Raw genomic sequence first — 11,630 nt, forward strand, 5'->3', positions numbered from 1 at the left:
GCTGGCGCTCAGCCCAACACCACTCCCAGTGCCACCGGAGCCCCAGTTTGCCTTCCCTGGCAAACCCTGGGCAAGCGTTGCTGCTCCACCAGGTATCCCTGTTCCCGTGCATGCAGCCCTCCTGCCTCCTTGCTCATCATGCAATTTAATACTTTTATTTTCACCCCAGGTATCAGCTTAAAAAAATGGCCCTGTGACTTTTTAGAGCCTGTTTATCCATTAATATACTGCATTTTGTAAATGGGCAATGGGACAGCATGGGAAGGGTGGTTCAATTTCTTGCCCTTATTTATTTTCTCTGAGTGTCTCAGTGTTCCTGTTCCGCAAGCATTGCGCTGCTGAGGGCTCACACTACTCAACAGCCGTACGTCTGTCTGTGCCCATGGCCCAGACAAGGAATGGAGCCGCTCGTACCGAGCGCAGCCTGAAGGAACTGGCCCAAGGTGTGAGCACGGCCAAGAGGGAACCTGGCTTTCAACCCAAAATGAGACCTCAGAGGGGAAACGAAGCTTTTGAGCAGCACATACATGAAAAATAAATTGAGAAGTAAAAAAAAAATAAATAAAAACATCCAGAAAGTGTGGGCTGTGGTATCATTGTTTGGTATGCATCATTAGCGAGCGATTTTGTAGTGTTACTGAAGATGCACAAAACTGCAAATCGTTCCCCAAAGTGCCAACGGTGTGGCCAGGGGGGAGAGGGGCTCTACTCCACTCTGCTCTCCAAAAATGCTCACCCACAGATGGTGAGTGCTGCCACCGACACATCTGTGTTTCGCCTACAAAGTTTTGCTCCCAGGAACGGTGCGTCCATGTTGGAGCGCGTGCCCGCTGCTTGGTGTGCGGGCAGCTGCTCAGAAAGGACACACGGGACAAATGAGAAATGCTTTTAAAAAATGAAAGCTGTCCTGCATTTTCTACAGATCTGTGCAGATTCTAATGATAACTCTGCATCCTTGCAGAGCTCTCCAATGCTCTGGGCTATGCTGTTCCAATAAGCATTACAAATGCTCTGGTGCTTCAAAGTGCTCCAATTCATTTCTATGAGCGCCAACTTGGAGCGTGTTTGTGGGCCACATTTATCACATCACCAACAGTTATCACAGCCCTTAAATCCCCCCAAAACACACACCAGTATTTACAGAAATTGATTCTGGGATCAACACGTCCGTGAATATTCTATCACTAAAGGCAGCACGTTGAGAAAGGGCAGTGCAACTTCATTTATAGCCTGAAAGCACTTTTAGTAGCATAACTGACATGCTTCCAGATTGAGGACTGAACATAAAAGTTACAAACAAAACCACAACGAAAGACTAAAGCCAAGGGCAACAAACAGTGGAATGGGAGAAGCACTGTAAAAGCCGAAATTAATTTCTGACGGCGTTCTCCCAGCCTGCCAGCATTTAAAAGAGGCCTTGCTCATCTGGATGCTGCATTTTACAGCCATTTCTGAACCCGTTCTCCCCACAGCTCGGCTCTGGTGCCGGGCAGAGTGGTGCTGAGCGTGAGCCTGCACCACACCGCGCTCCTCGGCTCACAGCTCTGCAGCGAACTGGGAGGACCAGCCCTAGCCCTCTGCTGCTTTCATTCCTGGCTTTGGAACGATGGGCACAGACACACAGGGAGCGACGCTCACGCAGCACCAGGAGGAAACCACACCGCGTTCGCTGCGATGCTAAAATTGCACTGCATTAATATGCACGGAAAGAATTAAGAACGGCAGTTAAACCTTCAGAAAGGGCCGTTTCTTAAAAAGTCGTGTCGTGTCATTGCTTATTCACAACAGAACTCCTCCGGAGTGCTTTGCTGCACCAAAGCGGTACGCTGGGTTTGGATAAAAAAAAAAAAAAAAAAAAAAAAAAAAGCCACGCTGCAGAGAGAGCACATGTTACATCAGACACAGTACCTGGTTTTTCACCGCACAGCTTGTCAGCTAGATAGTCTGCCTCTGGGGCGATAAGTGGGGATGGTGCGTCTTCAGGCTCCTCGAGCAGACTTTCACCCTGCGAGAAGGAGAAAAAGAGGATGCTCACACTGGGATTGTGTTTTCTGCGTGTTTTTTCTTTTTTTTTTGTGCCGGGGGTGGGGGTGGAAAGAGGAGCCCGGCAGCATGCGGAGCATCACTTCAATGGGACTTCACGACCACCGCGATGCACGGGGGGGGTCCCTTCCACCCGGCTGGGCACCCTCTGTTCACATCAGCAGTGGAAACAGTGGCTGCACCCGGCACAGCCATGCACCCACTGAGGCCACTGCCTGCATCCCGACACCAGGCCGGGCTGGGGGATGCTCAGGGAGTGGCACGGCTCCTTTTGGGGACCCCTGAGGAAAGCTGCATGCGTGCTAGGAGGGAACCCAGAAAAAAAACCAACAACAACACACAAAACACCAGGGTGAAATAAAATGGGCCGTGCCGAATTCATGCCCAGCACACATGCAAGGCCCTGCGGGACCGCGCTGCGTTTTTCCAGGACAAACAAAAGCACTCGGGGCTGGAGGGCAGTGGGATTGCAGCCGCGCTCCCGTGGCTGAGCCCGCACCAGCCCAGGGCCGCATCCCACGCTGTCCTGCAGCCAAGAGCGCAGCAATCGCATCGCAAACCCATCTGTGCTGGGGGGGCTGCAGGGCACCCCGCACCCGGGGCAGAAAAGGCTGAGAAAATTGGTCTGTGCACAGCGAGGCCTTGGGAAAAAAAACATGACATTCCTCTCTCCTCCCATAACAGGTCCATAAATATTTGAAACTGCTTCAGCAGTAATTTGGGGTTTGGGCCAATGCTGATTCCCTGATTTCCCTTACATAAATCAACAGAGATATTTGCTGGGCAGTGCCGAGTTGTATTTAATTGCGGGTAAAAATGCCCCTGGTAAAATGTAGTTCAGAGCAGTTTAGGAAATTTGTAACGTGTAAACTGCGAGCAGCTGGCATAATCCGCGGTTACTTCTGCGGTGACGTGCCTTTTGTAAACGCTTTATTCATATTTATGAAGCACTAAATAGATCCGAACACGTCTCTAAACAACGTTATAAAGCATCTGACAAAACGTAGTGTTATCTCGGAGCGCTCAGCTTGTTCCTGCGAGCAGCCAACAAGGCAGAGGTGAAAATATGGCAAGAATTCCAAACAATGCCCGATCCGCACGGGCTCCATCGGGATGTTACCACCGCACGGTTTTCACTTGAAAGCAAAGCTTACTCATTGCTTCCCTCGGCTTACCGCAGGCTGCAAAGGTTTGGAAGCGTCACATTACACTCTGAGCGTTTTAAGGCTGCCCGGGTTTCCTCTCCTCGCCGGGCAGTGCTCGCTGAGGGGAGGCTCCGCTCGCGGCCGGCCGTCCTCCGTCCAGCACAGTGCTCTCAACCACTCTGCCGCGCTGCTCTTGGCGAGAGGAACCTAGTGGAGGCAAAAATCGATTTTTTTTCATCCCGTCCCCCCAAACCCTGCAGCCAGCACCCAGCCGGCCAGACGTCACTGACAGCCGGACCCAGCGCCCACGTCCCGGCGGCGTGTCCCGCGGCACGCACGTTACATTACACCCATCATTGGCGAGGGGCTGCGGGGCCGGGGGTGCTCCGCCTGCGGCCGTGCGCTGAGCCACGCGCCCGCTGCTCGACGGCGAGGCGGTGGGATCCCGGCCTTTGGGTCGCTCCGTCGTTTGGATGCAGCTGTTTAATACCTCCCGAGGGTTTTGCGGCGAAAATAATAGCTCCCCCAAGCTAACTTCTCTCCCAGGTTCTACTATTTCAGCTTTATTCCCGAACAGCTGCTCCGTGTCTTTGTCCACATCCCGGCGCGGATCCGGCTTTCCCGACAAAATCGGGCTCCCCGACCAACCCGAGGGTCAAAGAGCGGCGCCCGCCCCCGGTACCGGGGCCGCCCCGGCCCGGCCCGCCCGGTGCCGCCGGTCAAGGTGCGGAGCGCCGCGCCCCGGGTGCCCCGCGGAGGGGGCGGACCGGCCGCCAAGTGCACGGCGCGCCCGGCCCCCTCGCCACCCTCTGCTGATCAAAGCAGGAAGTTTTCATGACAACCGCAGTCAAAGGGCCTGCATCGCGAATGAACTCGATTTCGGCGATGTTGATATATCCCGGCTCCATTGTCTCTTTTCAGACACAGTATGAACCCTTCCGGTCTCAATGATTACATTACAGAAGCACTTTCACATGTGTGCTTCGTGGGCACAAAGGCTTTCCTTGCTTCACCACCATCTGGCCACAAATCAGATAAATAAAGGCAGGAGAATTAAAATTAAAGCTTAGGTTTTTTTTTTTTTTTCTTTTCCTCTCTTCGTCTTCTTCTTGAAGCATTATGAAACCCCTCTCTCCCCCCGTCCCATTCGGGATGTGGAGGCGGCTTCTTAGGGGAGCTGGGAAAAGAGAAAAAAAAAGGCTGTGAAGCAAATAGAAGTGGGAAAAAAAAGAAAAGGAAAAGAAAAAAAAGAAAAAAAGGAAAAAAGGAAAGAGAAAGAGAAAAAAAGAAAGAAGGAAGAAAAGGATGGGGGGGGAGGGAGGAAGGAAGGAAAGAAGGAAGGAAGGAAGGAAAGAAAGAAAGAAAGAAAGAAAGAAAGAAAGAAAGAAAGAAAGAAAGAAAGAAAGAAAGAAAGAAAGAAAGAAAGAAAGAAAGAAAGAAAGAAACGAAGGAAGGAAGGAAGGAAGGAGTAAAGAAAAAGAAAGAAAAGGAAAACAGTAAAAAGAAAAGAAGAAAGAAGAGGATAAAGAGAAAAGAGAGAAGGAAAGAGTAAGACTAAATAACAGAAAGAATAATAATTATGATTCTATGACTCTGTGAAAAAAAGGAGAAAAAAAGGGAAAGAAGGAAGGAAGGAAGGGAGGGAGGGAGGAGGGAAAGAAAGAAAAGGAAGGAAGAAAGAAAGGAAGGAAGGAGGGAAGAGAAAGAGAAATAAGAGAAAAGAGAGGGAGAAAAAGAGACAAAGGAAAAAAGAAAAAAGGAAAATGGAAATAGAAAGAAAAGAAAAAAAAAGGAAAGAAAAAAAAATAGAAAAAAGAAAGGAAACAAAAAAAAAAAAGAGTGTTGCAGTCTTTCACTCCCAAACCCATTTGTAGGGCAGCATAACCTATTTTCCAGTAAAGATCCCATAGACCACATTTTGCTATTAAAAGCCTGTTTCATCCGCTGGGATGCAAACACTTTTTTGCAGGAAAACACCACGTCCCCGGCCCGGGAGGGCTGGGTGCCGCGGGCGGGAGCTGTGCTGCAAGTTGTGCTGCGAACCGCGCGGCGCCGTCCTGCCGCCGTGGGGATGGACGGGGCCGGCACCCCAACGAGGTGTGAGTTTACCAAGTGAGAGCCCCAGCAAAGGCAGAAGGAAGGCTGTGCAGCCCTTACGACAGAAGGTGAGACTCAACCTCACAATCTAATTTCAGCCCTGGCATCACTTCTATTGAGGTCAGTGTTGCTCCGGGAGGGATTTTTTTTTATTTTTTTTTGCAATCTGATTGCTGTGGCAATGCGTTGCACTAAATTTAATCCCCCTTCTAAGCTACTGCTGCAACAGTAACTTAAGTGAGCTGACTGGGGAAGGCACTTTTTGTGCCCCGGGTTCTTTACACATAGGGAAACCCTGCACCGTAGGAAGAAGGGTTTCACCCTTCAACTCCTGGAAAATAACGGGTTTTCCACGTGGGTATTCCAAGCGATATTCAGGTGTGCAGCATGGCCCCCAGCCCTTCCCTGGCTTCCCATCCTCTCTCGGCCCAGGCCCACACATGCCCGAGCGCAGGGCGCGCACATCGCCATGCGCAGGGAAGCGAAGTGCCAAGCCCCTCGGAAAAAGCTTCAAATGGCTGAAAAACAGAGTGGACGAAGACTCACAGTGCGAAATGTGTGGATTTACAGAAGTGGCAGCACTGTGTGCGCTTCCTTTTGGCGGCACGAGGATGTTTTTGCACCGACCGCTACGTGACAGGGCTCAGGCAGAGCTCGCTTTGCATTTACCCCCAGATTTAGGTTTGGGGTGCATTCCCCTGCTGCCGTAATGAAAAGTGTTCTAGTGATAGCGCACCCATTGGGACTAATAAAAACTTGGAGCACGACTTGCCGGTGGTTGGATTTGCTCATTTTTCATTTCTCTTTGCTGAGGTTTGTGTTGGCTGTGGGATCCCTGAATAAACTTTCTCTCCCCCTGCTTGTTTGGAGGCAGACTCCAGTCGTTAGCAACTGTTATTCCGTCGGCGTGCTCCTCGTAAACCCGCTGCCAATGCAAGCTCCTGATTTCTGCTGGCTGGTTGTTGGGCTTTGCCTGGCGAGTTTTCTGCAGAAATAAATGCAGTTGGGATTGAAAGGCAGCACTGGGGCTGAGCTGCGCTCTGCACGGCCGTGCGGGGCTCTACACAGTCGAGAGTGCTCTTTCTGAAAGTGTTTTAATAGTAAGAGAGGAATAAGTATTTGGACAAGTGGTGGAAAACTAAAGCCTTTCTTTCTATACTGTGAAGATTTTGAATAGTACTTGTCAATAAAGCAACTCCTATTGTAATTGTACCGGAGACATGGGCCTCCACCCCGAAAAAGCTGTCTCAGAGATACTAACCTCATTAAAATATGAATGAAAAGGCAGCCATCATTGTAATGGGAGAAAACCATTTACTCTGCAACAAACTTTATCTGCTATCTTTTGTAAGGACAGAAATATGATGCCGAGCAGATTTCTCATTACGTTTGGCGAGGAGCTTGACGGGAAGGCGATTTATTGTAAGTTTTCCACCGAGTGGCAAAATCGGATCCCCACGTCCCTGCTTTTTCCACCGGGCATTTTGAAATTGGGAGAACCTTCAGCGCATCTGAAATCTTTAAAGGGAGAGAGAGAGAAAAAAAAAAAAAAGCGGGCTTTGTGTCTGCCAGCCCTTTCCTGAGGTCCGAGGGAACTTTGGCGTCTAGTTTTGCTTTTCTAGAATATCTCATCTGATTTTGAAACAAAATGAGAGAATTCATTACAGAGCGCTGTGACGACACCGCAATAACAGTCAATTATAGGGCGCTTGGACGCCTGTTCATTACTGTGTCTCTGTTAATCTAGCCCTAAATTTCTTGCTTGATAGATGCCGCGACCAGCCAAGAATACAATCGCGTTCCAAAGCGCGGTGAGAAATATACAAAATGTAACTGCAGGAAGTAGGCAGTTTCAAAATAACCAAGCTGTCAATCAGCCGTTTGTCAAAACAATTCGCCATATCTGGTCATTTTGTAAGGGCACGGCCGGGCGCGGGGTGGCTAACAGGCGAAGCTTGACGTGGAGATAGACATTGTTTCAAAGACTTTTAAAGTAAGTCCTCTAAAATGTTTCCTGTAGTTTAATCATTGCCTTTTCATCCACAAAAGCGTTCCAATCGTTTTTGATATTAGTTAAAAGTCAATATTTAGAAGTGAACGTTCAAACCTCCTTTGCTCTAGGCTAAAACAGGAGCAACATGAATGCTGAGCTGCTCGGAAGGCTGATGGGATATATAATTAGCTATTATGTTAATTGAATCCATTGTGAGTTTGTTGTATGAGATTTCTTCATATAATATGCAAATCGCTTCGAAGGTTTAGTTTTATTAGACAATATAATTAGAAATCTTCTAAAGGAGCGAATCCTAATGAGGCGTAATAAAGCTTTGTAAAATATCTGTTTGCTGTGTGAGCAGACCACCTGGGCTTCACCACTAACGGGAGCTTCATTGTGCACTGGCCCCTTCTGAAGAAAGTTGAAGAATTTACCTTCCCGGCTCCGTTCATAAACGTTTTTATATTCGGAGAAGGAGAGTTCATTCTGGCGAGGAAAGAGGTGAAATTCCTGTCGTCTGAGGGGAGGAAATAACTTTGAAAATAAACGGTTTGGATTCTGTTTATTTAAAATAAAATAGAAATGAATTTTAAAAAAAAAAATCACAGCCTCCCAGCTGGAGTGGAGACGCTTGAAGTGCAGTGTTACGTGAGCAAAGTTAGCCATTGCTCCTGCCGTTAACCGCCGGATTCAAGCAGATGTACATACTTTAGCTTCTGCAGTGTAACTAATCGGCGTAACTTCACTTTTAGCAAGATAGCCCAACATGTTAATAGGTGGAATTGAGCGCTCTCTTATAAAGAAGAAATTCACACCAGGGTATTCCGGAGCTGGTCCCAAATTCCACGCTCACATTCCTCTTGCTTTAAGACCACCACCAAAGACAAGGCTGAAACTATTTCAGCTAATGCCAGAATGCCAAAAATGTGTACTCTCTTGCCTGATTTGGCTTGTTTGCACTTTCGGCTGTGCCAAAACTCTACCAGACAGCTCTTGGTATTAATTGAAAATACCGAGGGTGGTAGATTTTGTGCCGGTGGGGCAAAGCGATGCAACAGCATCAGCAGCAATGTATTAATAAGCTGCCCCGACCTCTGTCCCCTCCTTTGTTCTGTGCCTGCAGAACCGAAAATACTTCCTCCGGCAAACCCACGCCTAAAGAAGGCGATGTTGGGAACGCAATGCAAATGCAGAGTGCCTGCTGTGGTTTAGAATACAGCCATCGTACCTGGGTCTCAGCGGAGACCGCGCTGAGAAGGCGTATGTCTGGAGTTCATTAACACCTCTTGGATCCGTTCACTTAAAATCTGCAGCTCTTTCCTCGGAATAATACGAGGATGACATCGTATGCATCATCTCCAGCTGAAAAACCACTTGGCTTATTTTCCTGAATTCTTCTCTGAACTGCTCAGAAGTTGTTTACAGCCTCTCAGAAACTTCCCCCTGCTTGGGGAAGCCATCAGTCAGGCCAAGCCAACCATCCTCTCAAAATGCACACTTCCTTTGCACCCCAGTTTTTAATTTCTTCCTTAGGTTCAAAGTGTCTCGAGAAGGCAGCCCGCAGGAACCTTCGGAAGTCAGGGCCGTGCCCTGGAGAATTCGTGCCAGAAGAGGATGTTACCTGCTTGCCTTTCCTGCTCTCCTCCGCTTACCCCCTAAGGGAACAAAGCTGCGTGGATTCTGCCTAATGTTAATTAAATCACTCTGTTAATTAGAAGCAAGGTGCTTTAGCAACAAGCAAACAAAGGGCCGTATTCAGCCCTGGGAGTCAAATCCTGACCAGATGCAAAAAGGATGCAAAAGAAGCAGGGAGAGAGCAATTGGAAACAACTCATGTACAGCTTTAAGTCTCAAGCAAATGAGAAAAAATATGAAGAAAAAAATATTTTTATTCTCTGGTGCGCTTGAGGAGGCTTAACCTGCTGGCCACAGCTGGGCTGTAGTCTCATGACTGCTGCACGGTTGTTGGTTGGCATGGACTGGGCTTGGGCCAACTCTTTGCTGGGGACAGCTGGGAAGGTCTGCAGGGTGAGCAGCTGAGGGGTCAGACTGGGGCTGAGCACTGCATGTTGGGGTGTTGGATGGATGTCATTGCTCGCCTGGACTTCTTGGTGCTGGAGAGCCGTGCAAGGTGCATCAGCCCCAGGGGACCCTGATTTGTGTTGGGTTTGGCACATCCCAGAGCTGGAGGTGAACCTGATCAGGCAGGGAGGCACTGCCAGCCCTGCTGCCACCAGCTGTGACCTTCCTTTCCCAGTGGAAAGGGATGCTATTCCCTCGTGTTCAGCATAAAACAGCAAGTCCTTCCCATTGCTCTATGAAAGTCATAATTTTAAAGCAGCAACATGTCTGCTGGGGGACAGGCTGGGATTGTAGCCCAGGAAATAACATTGATAAAAGGAAAACCCACTGGAAATTTTTAACTAGTCTTATACACAGCAATAGATAAGGTTTCTTAATCCATTGACATGCCAGAGCTTCATAGATCTCCTTCCTAAAAGCTCAGAATTTCTCAGAAGTCTTCTGCCTTCCTCTGCCAGCAGCCTCCACTCAGAAGCAGAGCTCTGCAGCCTCCTCACACATCTCTGGGTGCATCCCAACTGTATCTGGCAAAGCTAACATCTACTGGGGTTCAGCTTTAGGTTTTGGTGTTTTAATTAACTGAGGGCTCTGAAGCTGATCTCTGCTCTTTGGGGCAGAAGACGTCCCAGAGAGCTGTGGATGCTCCATCCAGAGCTGCTCAAGGCCAGGTTGCATGGGGTCCTGGGCAGTCTGTTTTGGTGGGAGGTGTCCCTGCCCGCAGCAGGGGTTGGATCTGGATGGGCATTAAGGTCCCTTCCAACCCAAACCATTCTGTGAACCTATGATTTCGATCCCAGGGGTCTTCCCATTGCCAGAAGACAGCGGTGGCTGGGGCTGCAGAAGGGACCACGCATCCTCACCCCAGCTCCTCCAGCCTGGAACAGCAGCAAACATCCACTGCCTTCAGCTACCAGTCAGTAAAGTCAGTGATAACTTACATGACAACTATTTCCACCTCCACAGAACAAAACTCACCTGACCCTGCCAAGGCACAGCCTCGGCTTGCAGTGGGGCCAGCACACTGCACTATGTTTTCTACCGAGTGCCCCTGTGCTGGCTGAAAGCTTCAAAGTGCTGCTTGCATGCTCCCAGGGCAAATCAAGGGTGGAGATTTCAGCTACTGGACTGCAGCCTGCTGAGACCACCTATAGACTTAAGCCTGTTAAATTAACCTTAATTCCACCATTATTCCTCCGCTGGATGGCAACCATCTGGCCGCGACTTTGTGTTGCAGTTTACCTAAGCTCTTGGCTAGGTTTTAGCTGAAATCCCTTTATTTTTGCCCATGCTGGAACAGCAGTGCTGAGGCTGGGGCAGACTTTTAGCAGGGCTACTTCCCATTTATTACCCATGTACTGTGCCCTCCCTAGTCCCACAGCCCAGATCGCCTGCACTGGGAAGAGGATGTCCCCCAGCCAGAGCTGTTGCTTTTCTCATGGTCCTGTGTGTGCACATCCCCACCTGAGGTGCGTTTTAAAGCACTGCACAGCACTGTGTCATCCCCTGCTATCAGGGGAGCACTTCAGCACACCGATGCTTTGACCGCAGCGGGACACAACCCATACCCATATGCTTGGTGTACAGGAGGAATCAACATGCACTGGAACCAGAATGTCCCAGGAGATCCTGAGAAGCATCATCCAGGGATGGACCCAGGTGGAATCCTGAAGGCCAGTGCAGGAGCTCGGTGCACCCCTTCAGAGCAGGTCCCGTGGGAAACAGGTTGTTCCCAGGGGCATCCCTGGGATAATGCAGCCCTGCACAGTCATCAGAGCACAGGGCTTTGAAATCTCATCCCCTGCTTGAGGTTCCCCTCAGAGAGCTTGGGGCACAAAGCTGCGATGCCTGGGATGTGGAAAGGTGCACAACATCTGTGGGAACCCTGTTGCTGTTCCACATGGCCCGGTGAGCGGCAGCACAGCTCAGAACCCATGAGAAAGCCAGGTACAGCCTGCCTGGGCTGCAGTAAAACAATGGCTACAGTTTCACATTTAGAAAGGTATTCCAGGAATGGTTAACTTTTGGTATTTTTTGCTTCTGCTTTCTTGAAAAAGTAATGGAACCTTTTCAAGCTTCTCTCCGTCACATCTACCCATATGGCTGCTGAGGGCAAGCCAGCAGAAATTAGTAACATTACATAGGAGCCACATATGCTGAGCCTCCCCATCCAAAAAATCAACTCCGTGTAACTTAGTGCTGGTGCAAAGAGCCCTGGTTGATAAATAAACATCACAAACTACTCCTACCCAGACTTATCAGCTATCGCT

The 11,630-nt window shown here is 49.3% G+C and overlaps 1 long non-coding RNA gene across 1 annotated transcript; it reads right to left on the minus strand.

Moving 5' to 3' along the window:
• LOC110394830 lies at positions 1,925–3,869 on the minus strand. The gene is made up of 3 exons (XR_002435944.1): positions 3,527–3,869; positions 3,219–3,395; positions 1,925–2,005 (listed from the first exon to the last, which is right to left on the minus strand). It is a non-coding gene; the product is annotated as an uncharacterized LOC110394830 (long non-coding RNA).

The sequence above is a fragment of the Numida meleagris genome, chromosome 2 (genome assembly GCF_002078875.1).
Source record: "Numida meleagris isolate 19003 breed g44 Domestic line chromosome 2, NumMel1.0, whole genome shotgun sequence".
Lineage (NCBI taxonomy): Eukaryota > Metazoa > Chordata > Aves > Galliformes > Numididae > Numida > Numida meleagris.